Here is a 22,930-nt window from a genome sequence, read left to right as displayed (position 1 = left end):
TGACCTGTTCAGATCACCATGATATAATAAGTGAAGAAAAGCGAGTTTCACAAAGAAAACAAGAATAAATTTAACAACAAATGTGTATAACTTATCTGAGGAAAACCTGAAAACATTCCTAATAAGACACAAATGAAGGCTTTAACAAATAGAAAGACATTTCTTATTTCAGAGCAGAACAAGTCAACATCATAAAAATGACAGTTTGCTGCAAATTAACTTATCAATTTAATGAAGTACCCATAAATGTAGCAATAATTATTTTTAAATGAAGCTGGAAAATTGATACTGAATCTTTATTAAAAATACATGTGAGAACAGCCAGGAAAAATATCAAATGGTAGAGGGGAGGACTAGTCCTCCAAACATTAGATTTTACAATAAAGCCTCGTACTGAAAAGTGTGCTACTGGCCCATGAGTAGACAGACAAATCAGAGGCGTGGTACAGAAAGCTCAAAAACAGAGCTAAGTACAGATAGAATTTTAGTAAGCTATATGATAAAGAGGGTGTCTAAAAGTCACTGGGGCAAAAACTGACTTTTAAATAAACGGCTAAAAATTGATTAGCCATTTGGAGAAAGATAAAATTAGATCCATATTTCGTGCCATACATAAGAATAGACTCCAAATGAATTAGGGATCTAAATGGAAAACAAGGAAGCCATAAAAGTATTAGTGGGGGAAAAATGGTGAATTTTTCTCTAACCTTGATATAAGGAAGGGCATGCAAACTAGGACTAAAAATCAAGAAGAATAGCATAAAAGGCTGACAATATGATTGCATAAACATTTTTAACAAAATTTTTCTGCATGGCAAAAAACAAAACAAAACAAAAAACATTAACCAAAGACAATAGATTAAATGGCAAAAAATTTCTGCATCATGTCACAGTTAAAGGGCTGATATCAATAAAGAACACTTTAAGGAAATAAAGACTAGTAACTTTGATAGAAAAGTGGGCAAAGGACACAATATATATATATACACACAGATACATATACATATATACAACACATATATAGATACACACATGTATATCCATTAAATATATGAAAGACGTTTAATTTCACTTATAAAAGAAATACAAATTCACACTACACTGAGAAGCTATTTCTTACCTGTCAGATGGACAAAAATTAAACAGTATGAAAAATCACTCTTGGCCAGCATGTGGAGAATTAGGAACACTCATACAGAGCTTCTTGGAGAAATGACCACTTCCAGGGCTGAGGCAGAGAAAACACACAAGGAGGACCATGCTGTGCCAGAAAGTGAGGATGTGCTAAAGAATGAGGGAGAGAAAACACACAAGGAGGACCATGCTGTGCCAGAAAGTGAGGATGTGCTAAAGAATGAGGGGGATGTGCCAAAAGGACATAGGAGCCCGCTTGAAGAGGCTCCCACAGGGCAAATCTAGGAAAATTTGAGCTTCAGAATAAACAAGAATAATAAGATAAGAACAAAGTAAGTTTCTGTGAGTCTAAACTCATATTTAAAAAAATAAATAAATGAGAGATAAGGGAACACTCTTTGTGGAAGAAAGCCAATAAATAAATGAAGAGGAAATGATGAAATTTTAAATCACCATTGGACGACCATCATAAGACTAATTGATTTAGGTAAGAATCATCCACGGATTCTAAAGCGTATAAGTAAAAGTTTGCGAGTAATGGGATATAAACTAAACACATAGCTCCACAAGATAGTTATTGTCTGAAAAGGCGGAAAGAGTAACACTGGTCAAATCTGGAATACAGGGCCTTACTAAAGGATCAAAGCCATCACCCCCAGAAGTGGGACACAGACATGGTGTGCCTCTAAATATGATGCACTGGGAAGAACACAATGTCTCTGTACAGCATTTCAGCCAAAAAGGCTAAATCTGAATTTCAACATGAGGAAAATTCATGTTTAAACCAACCAAAATTGAAACACATGCTGATATTAATTGGACAATGCTCCTCAAAACTATTAATACCATAAAATACAAAGAAAGACTGAGAAACTGTTACAGACGAAAGGAAACCAGATGGGACTTGTGGTCCAGGATTTTCTTAATATAAAGACATCTGGGGAATAACTGATGGAATCTAACATTTGTACTTAGATAATATTATTGTATCAGTGGCAATTTTATGATTTTAAAAGAGAATAAACTTAATAAATAAGGAGGGGGAGAAGGAAGATCTGGCTGAGAATGCATAAGCTGCATCTAATGATAAGGAAACATCAGACAGACACAAAATGAGGATCTTTCCATTTTTTTTAAAGGCACTATATTCTTCAAAAAAAGTCAATCTGATAAAAGACAAACTGTAGAAATATTCTGGATGAAAGAATATTTAAACAGATATGACAAGTAAATGTGATGTATAACCCCAGAACGGACCTCATATGACAGAGGGGAAAATGTTACAAAGGATTTTATTAGGTCACCTGACAAAACTGTGATATGCATAGCAGATTAGATGAAAATAGTTTGAGTATAAATTTATGAAACAATAACTGTGGTGTAAGTAAAAACCTATGTTCTTACAAAATACACATTAAAATATTTAGGGGTAAAGGGCCATGATGTATTTGTCATCTCCAAATGAGTCAGAAAAAAATGTACAAACATAAATACATAGCAATAAAATATGCAAAATGATAAAGTAAGTGGGGGAGATGTTAACAGTAAGTGAACCCAAGTAAGAATAGTTTTTCTTTGCATTATCCATGTTTGTGTGTGTGTGTGTGTAAACTTCCTCATTTTTAACGGTCCTTCCTCTAAATCAAACTACTCAGAATTACCATAAAATAAACTAAGATCAGCAATCTTCAGAAAGAAACTATGCTAACAGTTAGTTCTGAACTATTTTAGTAATAACTGTATTTCCTAAGTGTTCATTTAAGGGATAAGGTGTCTCAAAATGGCCATGCTCTATCCTAAGGAAAACACAACTGGGAAGAAGCTGAAATGTGCAAAAGAAATTCTATCCTGGGTGGCTAAGATCATAAGCTTCTCTGGAGTCAGGCTCCCTGGCTCCGAACTTAGGCTCCAAGCCCTGAGCTTTCCTAAACTTTAATTTTTCTATAAAGTGGGAATGATAATAGTATCTACTGCCTAGGGCTGTTGTGGAATTAATGGTATAATAGGAAAAAAAAAAAAAAAACCAAAAAAACATTTAAACAAGGTGCCCAACACACCATAAGCACTCATTATGATTATTACTATAATTTCTCCTTTGCATTGCAACATGTCTGCCACAGGGTAATAGGGCTCTTGGTAGCCAATCATAAAGGACACCAGAGAAGAATTCTTCATATTTATGCAGAACCATGCTGTAAAGATGCTCTGATTTAAAGCCTTGGTTTTTAAGGGAGAGTAACTCCTGGAGTGAAAAAACATCCTCTATCAAATTCTCACAACTTGATGAAAATATCAGTTGAAAATATCTCATTCTTCCTGGTCTTATTTCTATGCTCACCAGGTAAAGTTATGATCTAAATTTCATTCCTTCTGATCAGTCTACCACTGAGCATGGTACACCTCCCAGTGCAAGTTACTTCACTGGGACATTCAACCTCATATAAGCTCACTTAGCTTGGTTTATCATCATTTAGTCTCACAGCCTCCACTGACTCTGAATGAATTGATAACATCACATTTCTTCACCTGCAAAGTCACACGCTGGATGCCAGTCAAATCACGAACTTTCCCTTCTCTTGAAAGCCTACCTGAGTAGTCAGCCCTTCCCTCCCTCTTAAAGGAACTGAACTACCACTGTTGAAAGGTTAACTTTCCAGAAGCATCCATCAAGGGTGGACCATCTGTCTCTATTAACCACAGGATGCCTAATGGACACTGGGAGCAATTCATCACTCATTGACTGATAAACATTGGCCTTCAAGAGAAACAGGGACTAAGTACCAATTAATAACTTTGTATTAATCACACAAAAACAGAAAAAAAAATAATGTGGCTGAGTTAACTCTGAATTTGATTTTAACACCTTTCATGCAACATATTTCAAAGCATTTCAAAAGAGTAATTTTTAAGCATAAATATCACACAAGATCATCATATAATTACATAAAAATGATCACATGAAAAAATCAAATTACTATCAAATAGAAATAATTTAATAACATCATTTCTAGTACTTACTCAAAAAGGTTTTCTTTTAACTTTCCTATAATCCTCAGCAAAACCCAAGAATCTCTTCTAAAAAGAAAGTATCAGCCATTATTCCCAAATGTTCATTTTCTCTTAGCAGCTTATTTTTATTTTTTTATTATATTTTTATTTTTATTTTTTTGTTTTTTGCCTTTTCGCCTTTTCTAGGGCTGCTTCCCGTGGCATATGGAGGTTCTCAGGCTAGGAGTCAAATCGAGGCTGTAGCCACCGGCCTATGCCAGAGCCACAGCAACGCGGGATCCAAGCCAGCGTGCAACCTAAACCACAGTTCACAGCAATGCCGGATCCTTAATCCACTGAGCAAGGCCAGGGATCGAACCCTCAACCTCATGGTTCCTAGTCGGATTCGTTAACCACTGAGCCATGACGGGAACTCCCTTAGCAGCTTATTAGCATATTTTTCTTTTACCATTAAAGGCGGTGTAAACATATCTGCAATTTAAACTCTGAGTCCCAGTTGCCATCTTCTGTACTTTTCTACTGAAACAAATTACAAAATTCTCTTGTTTCTCATTCTTAGAGGAGGTAAAAATTATCCAAGAGGAATAAACAAACTCCTACTAATGATGCAGGGAGATGTTATGAGAAGTGGAGGATTTCAGGCACTTCCCCATCTTCTGGGGTTGGAGTGTGTGATCCAGCGGAGGAAGAGCGCAGCGGCGGGGTTGTTCACAAGCTCCTCGGTCAGCGAGATGGAATCCAGCGGCAGGCCATGGCTCCTGCAACAGTGGTGGCAGGGTCTGCTGGAGTCCTGCAGGTTGTCTCCTACGAGGCGGGGTTGGGAGGGGTGGGAGGGGCGGGGGTGTATTTGGGGGAGACGATACACTTCCCCCAGCCCGCCACGGAGCTGCTGGGTCTAATCCAGGTAGGGTGCCTGCGCTGTTGGAGGGGAGGGGCGGCCATCCCGGCTTCCTCAGCTGCCGCTGCCCCCTCCAACGTAGAAGCCACAGCCCCGACCCTCCTCCTCCACCGCTTCAGAGCAGCGGGGACAGAAGGCCAGCTGCAGGCCTCCACACAGGCAATTCTTGGAAAAACAAACAAACAAACAAAAAACACCTTTGTACACAACCAACATCTTTTTCCATTAAGTGGCAAAAACAGCATATTTTACTTCAAATGTTGAAAGATTAAAAACTTTCCTCCAGTTTTGCTTCAGGTTTGATTCTCCAAATTTCTTTAGGATGTAAGAAGTACTGTCAAACCCATCCTCCAGCTACCTCCCTCCTTCTCTTAAAGGAATGACGTGCTACAGTTAGTTTTTTTTTTTTTTTTAATACTTCCAGAGATGTTCTATCTCTCCACCACTGTTTATAAATTCTTTTTTACACTCTTCTATGCCTTGTTCTTAAGATTGTATCTTTAAGACTATAACATATCAGGATATAATGAGCTTCCTCTTTCTATCTTTATGGTTCTATATATGACTTTTTAGCTATGTATAAACCAGTTTCTGTGGCCCTAGTGTCTTCTCCCACCAATTCATTAAACATAATTGTGATAAAGTGCACCTTATTTAAAAAAAAAATACATTCCACTCCCAAAAGTAAATATTTTCTATATACTAGACCATGTTATTGTATCAATGAAAAATTTATTATATAGAAGAAATATAATCCTAATTGTATTGGGATTATATAGAAGAAAGTCCTCTTCAGCAAGTATTTAGAGATAAAATGTCGTAGTATCTACAACTTATATTCAAGTGGTTAAGAAAAATAATACAAACACATACCACATTTGATCTGAAACATATACAGAGCATATACAGAGCATGGGGCAAGTGTGGCAAAATGTTAACAACTGATTCATCTAGAAGAAGGGTATATAGGTGTTCATAGTACTATTTTTCCAAAGGTTTGAAAATTTTGAAATAAAGAGATGGGGTAAAAAGGCGCTGGTACTTCTGCAGGCTTCCCTCATTTGCCATCTTAAAACATACAATCATCATTTCCCAAATCCCACATCTGTGTCTTAACCTAACCCAATCCCATCCCTCATTCTCTCCCAAAAGAAAATTAAAACTAGTTCTCTAGATATTTTTAACTATTGATCCTTCAACCTGCTGGAATGTCACGGCTCCAAGGGGTCTTCCCCTGCTCCTTGAGCCCTTTTCTCCCTTCTCTCTCCTTCTCTAGCCATTCTGTGGGCTTCTCAGACATTTACTGCATCTTTTCATGGCCCAAGCACTGAGAGCCCAGCTAGAGAGCAAACGCCTGGAGCAAGAGGCTCTGGATGAATTCTTCGTTTGTCATTCCCACACACCCAGTCCAAAAAGTTTTTGTTGAAAGAATGAGTTTCCTCAAAGAGGAGCATGGGAACCCTTGCTGTAAGCAAGGAGGGAAAACTAAGCAAGGAGGGAAAGGTCTCTAAGCTCAGTTTTCCTAGAAAAGCTTCTCTAGTCTCCTCAGCTTTCGCTCCAGTGTGTTAAACTCATCTTTCCTGTCCTTCCAGAATGCCACAACTGTCTACTTCCTGACACAATGACAGACTATCCTACTGAGAGTGGAAAAACCTGTTCCACAATTACAAATAAAGCAACTCTAGAAGTTAGAATAGCCAATTCTCTCACATTTTACTTATATGATATTACTCTCTAACACTATAATAGACTGTCAACAATTTGGGGGGGGGAAGCACTTCTCAGTCATCTGAGTGTGGAATATTCCTGCATGGAGCTCCTTCAACAGTTTGAACCTAGGGGAGACCGGCCTCTGAATGTGTGTTCACTTCAGCTAAGGTGATCCCATTGTGATGTAACTGGATTGGCAGCATCTTGGGAGCACTAGGATGCAGTTTCAATCCGAGGCCTGGCATAGAGAATTAAGGATAAGTATTTCCACAGCTGAGGCTTAGGCTGTAGAGCTCCATGTGTCCCAGGGCAGCAAAAAAAAAAAAAAAAAAAGTGATTCCAGAGGCATCTATCATGTCACCTAAGACAAAAAGTAGCTCTTACAACAATACACTTTGGAAAAGCTGATGCACTAACAGTAAAAAATACAAGTGATACCTACTTAAAGATACGAGCAATTCTTGAAATGACTCAAAGTGAATTTGCACAAATTGAAATTTTACAAATGTGAAATAGGAAGTCTAAATCTATTTCATCTTTCTCACCTGAGTACAAGTCATAGACCTGGACGAGATTTTAAAGTTCAACCCTCCAAAAAGTGAGATCCAGAGTGGCTAAACACCCAATCCAACATCCTATAACTAGCAAATGAAAGTCAAGCTAGGTTTAGAGCTCATGTACTTTTTCCAGACTTCTCTGCCCATTTTACCTCTAAATTTCATATATTTAACTCTCTGTCCAAAAAAAAGCAAGAGTGAATAGAGAAGTGAAAGACCTAATTGTGGTCAGCTATGCCACTAAAAAGGTGTGTAAAATTAAGTGAACTGTCTTATTTATAAAATAAGAAGACTGAATTAAATTAGCTCTAAATCCCCTTAGAGCTAAAATATATTCCGATCCTTGACAGTGGTGTAAGTAATAGTTGTGTATTTAACACAAATCTGACTCAGTCGCATTGTTTAATACCAAACTTTGTTACAGCTTAAGCAATTTAAAAAACACGTTTGTAACCCAAACCACATCTTTGTTTACCAAAAATTTCATAAATACAAAAAAATCCTGAAATTCATTATCTACATGATGACTATTACCTAAATTTCGGCAGGAAGTCTTTTAGCACAAAATTTTAAACTTCAATTGGAAAACTATTTGAATGCCTATTTAAATATCCCGAAGAGTTTGGGAAGTTATACATACCTTGGCATCCATGATATAAACATACTCAACTCTTTAGAAATAGTTTGCACTGGCATGGAATCTTGTCCGAGTAAAACCTGTCTTTGGCTCTGGGTTGCCATTTAGTCAGGCTAAAAAATGGCTGTGGGAAGTGTCATATGTTACCCAGGTGTCCGTACCAGGATTGGGAAAGGCAAAAGAGAAAGAAAGAAAAGCAGAAGAAACAGAAAAGAAACCAAGGGGGGGGGAGGAAATCAAGCACAGAACAAGGAAAGAAAATAAATATGAAGAGAAATGGCAGCAAATGTCTTGCCAGTATCCCAAGGCCAGGGGGTGCCAGCATCCACAAGCCTTCAGACAGACTGCAGACACTTTTAAGCACTCTTATTTGTTTGTTTCCTTTTGTTCAGTTCTGTGCAGAAAGTTGGCCTGGAGAGGACCTGTTTACTTATGCCTGCTCCTAGATTCCACGTCAAGGATGAGGAAGACATCAAGGCATGAACGGTAACACAGAAAGAGCCATAATGCAAAATACATTAGACTGTTTAAGTGGAATGTACGGGATCTGACATGTTCCTGACAAGTTTCCAGAGCTTGGATCTCATAACTCCAAAAGAGCACGATAATCCAAAAGGATGTTTTAGCAAACACAATGTCTATTTATTCACATGCAATTCAGTGCTTTCAAATAACTGGTACTGTCCAAAGACAGCAGCAAAATACAGTCTGAAAGAGGGCATTTCCACTCATACCCTCAGGATGCTGCTTGTGCTTCTCCCTCAACCTCTCAGGCCCCTTCCTCAGTCAGGGGGCTGGGATCTTAGGCAAAGAAGGAGCCCATGGTATCACATACCCATCATGTCCCCCCACACAAGCAAATGTTCTGCAGCTATCATAAGGTCTGATTTCATACACAGATAAGCACTTTAAAAGTCTCTTTACGAGTTCCTGCTGTGGCTCAGTCGTAATGAACATGACTAGTATACATGAGGACACAGGTCTGATTCCTGGCCTTGCTCGGTGGGTTAAGGATCCAGCATTGCCATGAGTTCTGGTGTAGGTTGCAGACACAGCTCAGATCTGTGTCTGCTGTGGCTGTGGCGTAGGCCGGCAGCTGTAGCTCGAATTAGATTCCTAGCCTGGGAACTTTGATATGCTGCAGGTGCAGCCCTAAAAAGACCAAAAAAAAAAAAAAAAAAAAGAAAGAAAAAGAAAAAAAAATATTTAAAGCAAATCTGTTGTTGAAATAATTCTGTTTTTTAAAATCGCAAATAACCTTCTATTATTGAAAAAATATTTATCTTGAAAATACTCTGCAGCTGATATGAAGTGATTAAATTGAGTATTGGTTCATTAAGCTTATGAAGTCCTTGTTTCAAACTGCTAGTTAGGTAGTAATAATATATATAGAGACAGCAAAGAGGAAACTCCTATGTTCCTTTACAGAAGAATTAAATTAACAGCAGAAGTAATATGAATTTTGAACCCTTAAAAAGTGGGAGCAAAGGAGGATTTTGGTATCTTTTCCCATCAAAATAAGGGAAGCCTACATGCACAGCAACTTTTTACCAATTAAGTAAAAGGCATAAAATAGATAACAGATTTCAAAGATAAAATCCAGGAGTTCCCACTGTGGCTCAACAGGTTAAGAGCCTGAGATAGTGTCCTGAGGATGCAGGTTTGATCCCTGGCTTTGCTCAGTGGGCTACACATCCTGTATTGCTGCAAGCTGTGGCACAGGCCAGGAGTGGCAACTTTGATTCAACCCCTAGCCTAGGAACTCCCATATGCTGCAAGGAAGGCCATAAAAAAAAAAGAGAGAAAAGATAAAATCCAAAGAAAGGATATGAATGGCATTTTACCTAAAAATACTTTTTCGGGAGTTCCCACTATGGCACACTGGGATCAGCAGTGTCTTTGGAGCACTGGGACTCAGGCTAGATTTCTAGCCTGGGAACTCCATATGCCATGGAGGGAGCCAAAAAGGGAAGGAAAAAAAAACACTTTTCACTTATTGTTATCAAGTACCTGGACTTTTTAAGAAATAATCACTGAAGTGTGAAGAATCATCACAAATTCTTTTGGAGCAGAGCCTATAAAAAGTAAGTATTACACAGTTTCGAAAAGCCAAAAAATAGAAAAAGCTGAAGGAATATTAGTGACACTAAGGACAAAGCTTACAAAGTAAGTGTTCCTAGCCTAGCAATGATTAACCCCTCTGGAAATATAAAGAAACTAAAAAAAGCATAGATTTTTAGAAAGTGGACAACATGTGCAATGAATGCATGACACAGCAATAAAAAGCAGAAAGCAAAACAGTTTCCAAAGGCCTTGATAATGAACTGATAAGTAGCTTGGTGTATTATGAACTGTTGCGAGACATGTTTTTATAATATTTTCTTAGGCTCTTTGCTGAAAACTCCATCTTGTCCTTCCTTACTTTGTCCCATCTTCCTGCTTGAGAAACAGTCACGGTGATGGTAAATGACTTAAGCTTAAGAACAAAGACCTAAAGGCATGGGTTATTTGCGGGGTCAGCTGATTGAGGACATAATACATTGGTCTAGGCATGCCAGACCTGTGCAGATTGGCACGCCATTTGCACAAGCATGATATGTCCTCTAAAGAATAAGAGAAAGAGGAACCTCATGGCCAAGTGGTTTATGAGTGGTCGCTAACAGAGTACGCATTAGAAAAGAGAACCAAAGTGCAAACCTAGGCACACAGGGTTGCCACAAATAGGCATGCCCTTTGCAGAAGAACAGTGAGGATTCTCTGAAATGCTATGCATAGATAGCTAACTCAAATGCTAATGATTCTTAAATGCCTAAAGTTTAGAGTAAAAGTTTAACCATCTACCAGCTAAGTGACTTTTAAAATAATAAAAGAACTTATAAAATAATATAAAAAACCCCCTATATCCTGCACCTACAACCCCCTTTTCACTTGACGTAATTCTCAAGGGCACAATAAAAGCAGTGTGGTTTCTTGAGGCAGGGCTCTTGGTCCCTGAGACCTTGAGTCCCCCGGTTCCCACCTTTACTTAAGGTAAATGTCTCTATGTCTTGTTTTATGTTAACTTTTTTTCCTTAAGTTCCACAGCACCCGTTCTTCAGCCCCATCCTGCTGAGCTGGTCTCAGCAATGAACATTGTGAAAAGATTCAGTATTAACAAAAATTCCCCTAGAAATAAGAAACAAGTATTCAGGGTCACAGACCACATACAATTTTGCAAGAGAAAGATCTGGGTAGCATTTTTTTTTTTTTATTGTACAAGAATTAATAGATGTATTAAGCTGGTTCCCAGAAACTCCCCTAGTGGTCTACATATCACCCAGTGCCTTTTTCATGGAGATGAAAGAAGCAGCAGAATCTTTCATTTCAGGGCCAGCACTTCTCCAAAGTGGAATGCTCAGGTTCGGGGATCTTCTGAGGTAGATAACTATGGAGAAGGGTGCTCTTGAGCCCCATCTCTAATCCTGAAGCTAAAAGAGGGCCAGATACTGCACACAGTCTAATTCAAGAAGTCCCAGTCTCCTGATCCTGGAACTCAGAAGCAACACCCCTACACTAAAACCAGTCTTGATTAACACATATCTTTCAAGAAGCTAAAGTACTCCTGGGAGTGTTTACAATCCTACCTCAAGGTGAATAAACTCAACCACAGCACTTAAAGCCCAAAACTCCTTACTCCACAAACTGTTCATTTTACAGATGAGTATCCTGTGGCACAGGCTTGGACTCTCTCCCAAGTTTTTTTGTGTTTTGTTTTGTTTTGTTTTGCCTTTTTGCCATTTCTTGGGCCGCTCCCATGGCAGATGGAGGTTCCCAGGCTAGGGGTCTAATTGGAGCTGTAGCTGCCAGCCTACACCAGAGCCACAGCAATGCGGGATCCTAGCTGCGTCTGCGACCTACACCACAGATCACGGCAATGTTGGATCCTTAATCCACTGACCAAGGCCAGGGATTGAACCCACAACCTCGTGGTTCCTAGTCGGATTTGTTAACCACTGCGCCACGACGGGAACTCCCCAAGCTGCTATAGCAAGTGGGAAGTAGAACCCAGTGGAAAGAAAGGGGAGCCCTTAGCACAGCATCCAAAGAGGTATACCCACAAGTCATTATTAGAGATTAACACTATTCTACCTCTATACTCTCTGCATCAAACTAAATCAGATCAGCCATAGATAGCACTGGAAGAGAACTAGAAAGAAAAGGAAGAAGGATGCGAAGGCAGGACCATAAAGGACATCCAGAGGGGGCTTTGGCCAACCAAGAGCCAGCTACCTGGCTGTCAGAGAAGCAGAAATGTCAGAAGTTGGGTGATAGGAACCTCAAGAGATGTGGGACCGCAAAGACAGATGCTGTCGGGTATTATAGGATGACTACATACAAGAGAAATATTAAATGTCTTACCTCTCTAAAGCAAAGGAAGCTTTTCGAAGGTACTGGGGGTAGTGGTCCAGTGGGGGGACAAACTCTAAGAAAGATGGGAGGAGGTGATCACACAGCAGCACCTCCCTCCCTCTGGCTGCTCAGTTAAAACCGGCTCCTGGGCTTCCCCAGCACTCTTGTCATATAGACTGCCAGCTCCAGCCTCATGCTGTCAAACTAAAGAAGTCAAAACAGTTTTATAGATTTTGTTAAGAAGATTAGGTACTTGAGTCAAGAAATAACTGTAGATCTGAGTAGCAAATCACATGGGTTCTTTTCAAAGAAATCAACAAAAGATCAAAACCAAGGCAGAATCCATGAAATACAGTCTAAAGTCAATATGGATGCTAAATCAATGCTTACATTTAAGGTTCAACCATTTAATAAAAGAAGCTGGAAAATAGAGATTTCAAAATAAAATTAAAACTGGTAGATGTGAAAAGCAGGAAGATTTTCTGGCCTCAGCCCAGCTTTGTTGCCTGTGTTACACAAATGATTTGTTTCCTAATCCATAAAACACACCCAGTAATAAGCACTGTGTGTGCCTTCCAGGAATTGGATTTAAATTAAAGATCACTCTTTTTCTTTCTCTCCCTTCTTGCCCCTTCCCCATCCCCCTCCCTGCCCCTCACCAGCTGGCCCTGTCTTTTCCTCTCTCCTCTCTGCCCATTCCCTCCTCTGGGGCCTCTCATTTATCAGCCTGTTCCACTCCCCACCCCAAGGGTGGCCCTCTCTTTCCTATTTTCCCTGCCCCTTCTGGCCCTCCTCTCTTCCTTCCTCCCTTCTGTATCCATCTCTCCTGTCCTCTTCATCCCTCTTCTTTACCACTCGCTCTTTTCTCTTTTCTAGCCCCTCCCACCTTCTTTCAACCTCTCTCCTCTCTCTGGATCTGTTTTCTCTCCCTCAGTCCCTGGAGGCCACTCTCTTCCCCTCCCCCCTCCCCTGCCCCGCCCCACCCCCACATCCTTCCTGAGGGTTCCATGTTCCTCTCTGGCTTTGCCTCCCCTTTGCTGCCCACCCTGAGTTTTCCAAGAGGTGGAGCCCACCTTGGGACAGAGCTGCCAAGCCAGAATCTCCGAGTTGGAAGGACTTTTTCTGACACCCATTTTTTCTCTCACTTCTGTGTGTCCTGGAGTCTGGACACCGCCTGGAGGGATCAGGCCTGCTTCAGGTGCAGGAAGGAGGAAACGAGGAGCAGGCTCAGAGGCAGGGTGCACGGTGAAGCAGAGCAGTGCTGGGAGGACCTCACCCAATTCCCACTTCTATGATAAGAAAAAGGTGCCACATGTTCCTGAAGACCAGCATCTACTAGGACAGAGGCTTCATGGGAATCCAAACCTTCCCAAAGGGAAGTGCCTGCAGGGCACTTCTCTCCACTGAGGGGAACGACATGGTCTTACTGAAGCCCTGACCTCCCCCAGGACTGCCAGTGAACCATTCTCAGACTGGGTGTGAGTGTCTGTCGCCACCTATTGGCAAAGGACAAAACTGCAACCCAGCTCCAGTAGACACTGGGAATGGTAACAATAGAAAAGGACGGGGCCTGGGGGTGGGGAGAGGTTGCTGGTGGAAGGAGGGAAGAGGGAGAATTTTTAAAATTGTGTAAAAGTTAAAAAAGTTACCCCTAACCAATATATAAACACGAAACTTGGCAAAAAATAAACAATCATAAAGCAATCTAAAAATGTAAGCACTGCATGAATTCTAGGAATAACTTTGGAAAGGCATTTGATATTAGTCAAGTAATAGCATCTGGCGATAGTCTGAAGGATTCACCTGAAATGAAAACTCCTTAATTTATTTCTAACAAAAGAAGCCTATCTAGTACCTAGTCTTGAAATACCCACAAAAAATTTCAGAACATTTAATACTTAAAACCTTTCATTTGTACCCTCCCATTCCTTACTTGTCCCCCATTTCATATTTCTTTGCTCTCATATAAGATTCTAATTCCCCCAAATCATACTATTCTTTCTTCTCCAATAAATTCACTCCTATCAAACCTCACCTCAACTCCCCTCAACCTTGAATCCATCGGACCCTTGGCACCCAGGAGTCTACTTTAATCTGGAATGCTTCCAGAGCACCACCTGTTAGAATGCCTTGGCATTTCCCATGACTCACCCCCCCACCTCCACCTAAATCCTCCCCCTACCCAAACCTGGAAAAATCATCATACATTCTGGGTAAGAACAGTGTGCTTGTTCTACAAAGGCTGCTCTAAGACATCTCCTGTTATCTCCACTGCCTTCCTACCATATTCCAGCCCCAGAACCCCTTGATTGAGAAACTGCAGAGTCCCCACTGTTCCCCCAAAGTCCTCAAAATAGGGAATGGCAGTGCCCTGGCTTACTCTTCATCTTCTGATGGCACCTCATTCCTGCAACTAGGAGTCTTCTATGAAACAGTCATCTTCAGAGGAAGACACCCAGGTTAATGCTATCAGAGCCCCCTATGGACCCAAAGACTAGTTTTAACTAGGAAAAGAACCATTTGTTTACTGAGCTCACAAACAAACTCATAAAAACCTGAGTTCTAGTCATGGCACAACAGAAATGAATCCAACTAGTATCCATGAGGATATGGGTTCGATCCCTGGCCTCACTCAGTGGGTCAGGGATCCAGCATTGCTGTGAGCTGTGGTGTAGGTCGAGGCCACAGCTGGGATCCCAAGTTGCTGTGGTTGTGGCATGGGCCAGCAGTTGTAGCTCTGATTCAGCCTCTAGCCTGGGAACCTCCATATGCCATGGGTGTGACCCTAAAAAGCAAAAAAATAAAAAGAAATAAATAAAATAAAAATATTTGTTTACTGAGCTCACAATTATTAATGTGCTGCACAAAATGGCCCTTGGTTAGATTTGATACACATTTAGGTTTAGGGAACAGAAACAGTTTTGTTATTTAATAGCATCAGAACCATTTCAATGTATTTTACCTGGAGGCTTCTACTACTGGGTAAGAATTCTAATCTGAATTTCAACAAAGTCTTTACAAAATGTATGGAATTCTGAAGAAAATCTCAGATAAAATTAATTTAATTCATTAAAAAAATTAACCATGTGATGTCACTTATATCTGGAATCTAATATATGACACAAGTGAACCTACCTACAGAAAAGAAACAAACTCATGGACATGGAGAACAGACATGTGGTTGCCAAAGAGGAGGGGAAGGGAGAGGGATGGACTGGGAGTTTGGGGTTGGTAGATGCAAACTATTGCATTTGGAGTGGATAAGCAATGAGATCCTTCTATATAGCACAGGGAACTACATGTAATCACTTGTGATGGAACATGATGGAGGATAAATGACAAAAAGAATGTATATGCATGACTGGGTCACTTTACTGTACAGCAGAAATTGACAGAACATTATAAATCAACTATAATAAAAAAGAAAAAAAAATTAAACCTCAATTTGCCCTACAGCCATTTTTAAATGAAATGATGTTGGAAAAGTCAAAGGACAGGTGTTACAACTTGAAAAGGAAGAGTAAACAGGCATAGAATCATACAGGTTATCAAATCCAACAGTTCTCAGAATTTAGTCCTCTGATCAGCAACATCGGCATCACCTGGAAACTTATAAGAAATGAAGATTATTAGGCCACTCAAGATCTGTTGGGTCAGAAACTCTGGGATGGGGTCCAGCAATCTGGGTTTTATCAATCCCCCAGTGCTTCTATATACACTAAAGTCCAAGATCCTCTGACCAATTCCACGGATGAAAAAGAAATGAAGCTGGCAAATTCCTTCAATTCTTATACCAAGTTAGTGACCAAGGTCACTGAAGACAGTCCTCAATAAAACTTCAAAATGATTCTGAAACTATACACTTGAATCCAAGCAGTCCCATAGGATCATCTAGGCTGATTACATCTTGATCTAGTGCAGTATGAATTCTGTATCACTGCTATACAGTTAGATAGGCAGATATAAATTTTTTCATCACATGTGATCCACATTTAACACCTATAAAAGACTTCATATTATAGACCTCCCCAAAAAAGCAACAATTCAAATCTCATAGGCTTTCTTATTTTGGTTGGTTGGTTGGGTGGGTTTTATCTTGTTATGGCTGTGTATTGGTTCAGTTTTGAGGGCAACAGCAAGAATTTATGGGACATATGGTTAATAGTTTGTTTTGGTTTGGGGGCATCCTACCACCACTAAAGAGGTCACACCAAAGGCATCCGAAGAGTAATCATAAAGGACTAAGAAGGCAGACATCACTAAAAGATAAAGTCACCCCCATCCCCACTAAAAAAACTTTCATAAGATTTTTCTAGACAACAGATTTTTATATTTTCAATTATGTTTTCCTTACCCTAGTTTAAAATTAGTTTTCATAAAGTGGAACACATAGTGGCAGAATGATAGGAAGCTCGCCTGTGTCCCAGGAATGAGGTCAAGCCTGTAATCCAGCCACACATGACCCTACAAGGTAGGTAAGTCTGATGCACAACACTGAGAGAAGAGTCTGCATACCAGACCACACGTGGGACTGCATCATCAAACCACCCATAGGGCATTTACCATGTAAAATGAACTCTACCATTTCGGCTTTAGGGCTCTCACTCTGAACGGATGCTTGATGTATCTCATACCTTCTTAGACAAATATTTCAAAGTCTTGTAGAGGTTACCTGCACAATTAAACATCTGTTTCTATTTATGTTTTAAAACTTCATCTTTGAGAATTTTATAACTAGGGTGTTAAGATTCACCACAGACTGAGATTTAGAGGTTTAAGAAATAAATGTTTCCATTCCTGTTTCTCATACAAAAGCTGTTTTCTCAATGTCCTGCCAGATGAAGAGATATTTTCACTTCTCTTTTCAGACTCTATTAACATGCAATTAATCACCTTTGATTTTACAAACGAAATTTTCTAACTAACATGGTTCAGTGCATGACTATTTCTTTGAGGAAGCATCACCGACAAGTGCACAAAGCAATAGAAACAACTACTTCAATCTGATTTACACTTCCAACTCCTTCCATGTGACCTGAGCACCAAATCTTGTGACTTTATTTTTCAATCCGTCATCAAATAGGGGTAACAACTCCTATTATGTATCTTAAAGGAAGAAATCCATTTGGGTCACTGAGTTAAGGATAGTGCCTGGAGAAGTTGCACTCATTCCTCTGAAGAACTGCAAATTACAGTATAGTTCCTGATACTCAGCCTCCTGTTCAGCTCCACAACATGCCCTGAGAGGCTAAATTAGAGGGGTTAAATTATTTGAATGCTCATTCATTCAACAAGTATTTCTGAACACTTGCTATGTGTCAGGTGTTGTATGCGGACACTTGGGGATACAATGGCCAGCAAGACAACACAGCACCTGTTCTTCATGCTATGTCTTAGAGAAGAACCAGTTCCAATTAGTTTATACACCAAGGCTCAAATCTATTTGATTTTTAAAATAATTACTCAAAATCATAATGACACAATCATTCCATTCTTTCCTAAAAATGGGAGACCCCATGAACTACAGGAAAAACAGAACACACAGACAGATGCTCTACAATATGAAAGCCTTGCATAGGTCAAAAACATCACCCTGTAAACACCCTGCAATCTTTGAACAGGAAATATAGTGTTAAGTCCTAGAAAATGAAAGAAGATTTTCCTTTGGGGGACTCACCTTTGCCCCGCGCCTCACGAGGCATCAGGGCCGCCGGCTGAGGGCGGAAGATGTGAGGCATGGACTGCGCCCTCCCTGGCCCGCGCGCGTCCTGCTGCTTCCCCGAGTGAGAGTCGTGCAGCTCCGGGGCAACGCACGGCGTGGGCCGCCGTGGAGGTGAGTGGCTTTCAGTCTCACCGGTTCGGTGCCCCGGGTGCGGTGCCCGCCCTGCACATCAACTCTTACGTGGACCGATGACTGCTGCTGCACGGGCCGGGCACGCGGAGCTGTCTGCCCTGCCGCCCCTCGCCCAGCGGCGCTGGCCGTCGGAGAGCTCGGCGCTCCAACAGCCGGCCACTATGACGGCTGCCGAGAGCAGCGAGGGAGAGGCTGAGGAGCCGGACTGTGGCAGCGTCAGCGAGACCGAGAGCCATGAGAGCTACGACACGCCTCCCACTCCCAGCGGCGTGCACCTCTCCCCGGTGGCGGGGCTCGGCAGCCTGGGCAGGAAGGGCGCGGGGCAGCAGGCGGCTGCGGGCAGCAAGTCCCCGCATAGCTGGGACGAGGCGGAGTCGCCCTAGGAAGAGGCGGCTGGTGACGGGGACGCGGACGGCGAGGAGGACGCGGAAGCCACCATCTTCGGCCTGGGGAATGCTCGCATACACGGGCATCCAAGGCAGAGGAGGTGTGGTAGATGCTGGAGGGCAGGCCGGTGGCAGTGCCAGCTGTAGCCCAACGCGCTGCAGGACTTCGTGGGGCAGGGCCGTTCCATAGGGCCTTAGATGCTGCACTGGCTGCTGGAAGCCAACAGGTGCCCTTGCTTATCCTGTGGGGGCCTCGGGCTGCTGCAAGACCCCTCTGGCCCACATCATCATCAACAGCAAGAAACAGAGGGTAAGATATGTGACCTTGTTGGAAACCAGTGCCAAGACAGCTGATATGCATGATATCATCAAACAAGCGCAGAATGAGAAGAGCTTTATCAAGAGGAACATCATCCTTTTTATCGACGAGATTCATCAATTTAATAAATCTCAGCAGGACACATTCCTTCCTCAGGTAGAGAGTGCAACCATCACCCTGATCTGGCCACCATGGAGAACCCCTCCTTCCAGATCAATGCTGTTCTGATGAGCTGTCAGTTGATCTCGAGAAGCTTCCAGTGGAGGCTGTGGTGACTATCCTCTTGCCTGTGATCCAACTTCCTTGGAGATTCACATCCTGGACTCCAGCCTCCCCTACGACCCTCCGGGCCACAGCAGCAACAGCAATTTGGAGCCCTCCATGTTCACAGAGAACAAAGCAGTGGACATGCTGGCCCACCTCAGACATGGAATGCCCAACCTGGACTCAATGGGTTGCAGCTGGCAGTGCTGGCCAGGCTCAGCGCCAGGAAAGTGGGAAGAAGAGCGGGCAGACCTACCCTCCCAGCTGAGTCCTGGTCACCAAGAGCGATGTGAAAGAAGGCCTCCAGCGCTCTCCCATCCAATATGACCCCACAGGAGAGGGCCTTACAGCTGCATCTGAGACCCTCACAGGGCCATGTGGGGTTCCGACCAGAGGTTGCTCCACTGGCTGGGCCACATGCTGGAGGGCAGTGAGGACCTGCTCTATGTGGCCAGGTGGCTTGTGAGGTTTGCCAGCGAGGACCTTGTACTGGCAGACCCATCCGCATTAACCCAAGCCATGGCTGCCTACCAGGGCTGTCACTTTATCGGTATACCTGAATGTGAGGTGCTCCTGGCCCAGCACGTGGTCTCCTTGTCCCCATCCCCCAAGTCTATTGAGGTGTACAGCACCTACAACAACATCAAAGCCTGCTTGCGGAGCCATCCGTCCACCTGTGCAACACATCCACCAGGCTCCTGAGGATCTGGCCTGTGGCCAGGGCTATAAGTACAACCTGCATACAGTGAGCTGGTAGACCAGGAGTACCTGCCTGAGGAATGGCGGGGAGTGGATTTCCTTAAGCAGCAGAAGTGCTGACTGGGCCTGAGGCAGAGAAGGATAGTTCTTTTCTTTAGGGGGCCAGACAGTCACTGGATTGCAAGGTGAGTGGCCTGGTGGAAGTGTAACCGAGCAACATTTGTGCCAGAAAGGTAAGAGGACTGGGTAGGGGCACAGCTACTTCAGCTAAATGTGTGGCATTGAAATTGTGTTCATTTGCACTCTGTGACGTTATGCTCATGAAATGATCTGGCAGTTTCATGCAGTAAATCAATGCTATAAGGAATTATATATTTCAAAATAGTATTTAAGTTATAATGTCATTTCAGAATCCAGTTCGATAGGTTCTCCTTTCCTCTAAAAAATTTATATTCTGGGTAGTTTTAGTTGGTAAAAATATCTAATTTTGAGTTAATATTACATAGTGTTTTGGGCATTTTTTTTATATGCAAGGGTCTTATGAGCCAATAAAACTATTTCAAAGCACTCTCCAAAAAAAAAAAAAAGATTTTTCTTTTAAAGGTACAATACCATAAGTTAATGTTTACTTATCAAATACTAGACTTAAACCTACACAAATCTTCTATAACTATACTGTCCAATGCAGTAGCCACCAGCCACTTGTGGATATTTACATTTTTTTTTCCCTCAGGGCTGCACCTGCAGTACATGGAAGTTCCCAGTCTAGGTGTCAAGTCAGAGCTGCAGCTGCCAACATGGCCTATACCACAAACTTGGCAACACAGGATCTGAGCCTCATCTGAGACCTACTCCCAGCATGAGGCAACACTGAATCCTTAACTCACTGAGCAAGGCCAGGGATCTCCAGTGATTGAACCTGCATCCTCATGGACACTAGTCGGGTTCTTAACCCACTGAGCCACAATGGGAATTCCCAGCTATTCACATTTAAATAAAGTTCAGTTAAATAAATTAAGTTCAGTTTCTCAATCACACCAGCCACATTGAAAGGGCTCACTAGCTTCAAGTGGCTAGTGGCTATTGCTTATAGGTTATTGTAAAAATATCATTATAAATCATTTCTACCATTCTGGAAAGCTCTTTGGGACAATGCTGCTCTACAGATACCTCTGTAAGACTAAATCCGAAAGTACGTTATAATGAAATGTGATGATGATGCATCTGTACTCTTCTCTGAGACATAAAAAGTATGTTATGGGTAATATAGTGCCATTTCTTCCTCTTAAACAAGTTGAAAAGTGATCTTGTTGAGCATCTCTCCCAGTGTAAGGAGTAACCAAGAACATTAACACTGTCAAACTGACCAGTTGCGAATGAAATTGGGAAAGAAGTGAAAAAACATTACATTTTGCCCCATACTTCCTATTCCTGTTGCTATGAGTGTTAGTAGTACTCTGCATTCTCTGTGCAAGGATGTGCACTTTTAGCCTAGTAGCTAGCAGCAGAGGTGAGGACAGTTCAAGGATAAAGATGAGAATCAACAAAAAAAATGCAACTCAAATTCACTTTAGACCCATGCAATAAACTTAAGTGCCTGCTGTGTGCCAGTGATACACAGATAAACAATCACTATTCCCACCTTTTATGAACTCAATTGTGTAGAGGTATCCAACATATAAGCAAAAACAATATATGTTGTGAAAAAATGCAGTGAGACAAGGTTGTACAAGGCAAAGAGGTGAAACAGGAGAATATTTTTAAATGTCTTCCAAGGAAAAATCAAGGGAAACTTCCTGAAAGAGGCATCCTGGGGCAGAAAGCAGAGCCATGTAAAAGAACCACAAGTGGTTTGGCGGTGCTGTGTTTAAGTATCTTCGGTGGTCAACATGGATGGGGATGGCAACGAGGGAAGGGGATGGGGCTAGAGAGCTATTTCCATGCCAGATCGTGACACTCACAGTTATGTCAGGCTTGTCCTCGTGGATCTATAAGCTTTCCTCACCAAAACCGAAAGCAATGTGAAAACCAATCTCGAAAACTGGATAAGTAATTTAACATTTGCCATATACCTAACAATATTAGATAGCAATCATTAGTAGGAATATGAAGATATTTCTTTGTGACACATTATCATTTAATAATATGTATTGGTCACAAAAACATGGTAATTGGAATCCTTTGTTTTGGGGGAAAAACTTCTGTTGCCTGTGAGTTGTTTGGAATACCCTTAGAGAATATATCAGTGAACACATTTTCAAAACAAATGGATTATCCCCACATCCAAATATCCCCACTAAGAATTTATCTGAGGGAGAGACAAATGAAATAAATTGCAGGAAGAAGGGGGATACAGAAACAATACTTCTGGGAGTTTCTGTCGTGGCGCAGTGGTTAACGAATCCGACTAAGAACCATGACGTTGTGGGTTTGATCCCTGACCTCGCTCAGTGGGTTAAGGATCTGGTGTTGCTGTGAGCTGTGGTGTAGGTCACAGACGCGGCTCGGATCCCATGTTGCTGTGGCTGTGGTGTAGGCTGGCGGCTACAGCTTTGATTAGACCCCTAGCCTGGGAACCTCCATATGTCGTGGGTATGGCCCCCCCCCCAAAAAAAAGTAAAATTAGTGATCATATTTTGACAACTCAGAAAAAAATAATAATGGTATTTCCCAGTGTCTCTGAAGCTTCCACATGGCTTCCTTTCTATTTGCTGAGTACAGTTCACCTTCAGCATCCCTGGATTCAACAAACCTAAGAAAAAAAACTCCAGAAAGTTCCAAAAATCAAAACTTGGGTTGACCTCAGGCAGGCAACTATTTACATAACATTTACATTGTACTTACAACTAATATTTGCATAGCATTTACATTGTATTTGGTATTAGAACTGATCTAGAGAAGATTTAATGTGTATATGAGAAGATGTGCAGGGTATATGATACCACAACATTATATCGAAAGGACTTGAGCATCTGTGGATTTTGGTATCCACAGTGTATGTGGGGATCTTGGAACCAAAACTGTGGATTCTGAGGGTTGATTCTACTTAGGTTTGTTGCCTACTTAGGGTTATT

General features: G+C 41.6%; 1 pseudogene; it reads left to right on the top strand.

The window, feature by feature from the left end:
* Nucleotides 1–1,170: 1,170 nt before the first annotated feature.
* LOC125133376 (ATPase WRNIP1-like) lies at nucleotides 1,171–19,976 on the top strand (annotated as a pseudogene).
* The last annotated feature ends 2,954 nt before the right edge of the window (nucleotides 19,977–22,930 follow it).

Source organism: Phacochoerus africanus, chromosome 8, assembly GCF_016906955.1.
Source record: "Phacochoerus africanus isolate WHEZ1 chromosome 8, ROS_Pafr_v1, whole genome shotgun sequence".
NCBI classification, from domain to species: Eukaryota; Metazoa; Chordata; class Mammalia; order Artiodactyla; family Suidae; genus Phacochoerus; species Phacochoerus africanus.
Note: the sequence above shows the minus strand (reverse complement) of the source record. Positions and strands in the feature narration are given on the sequence as shown.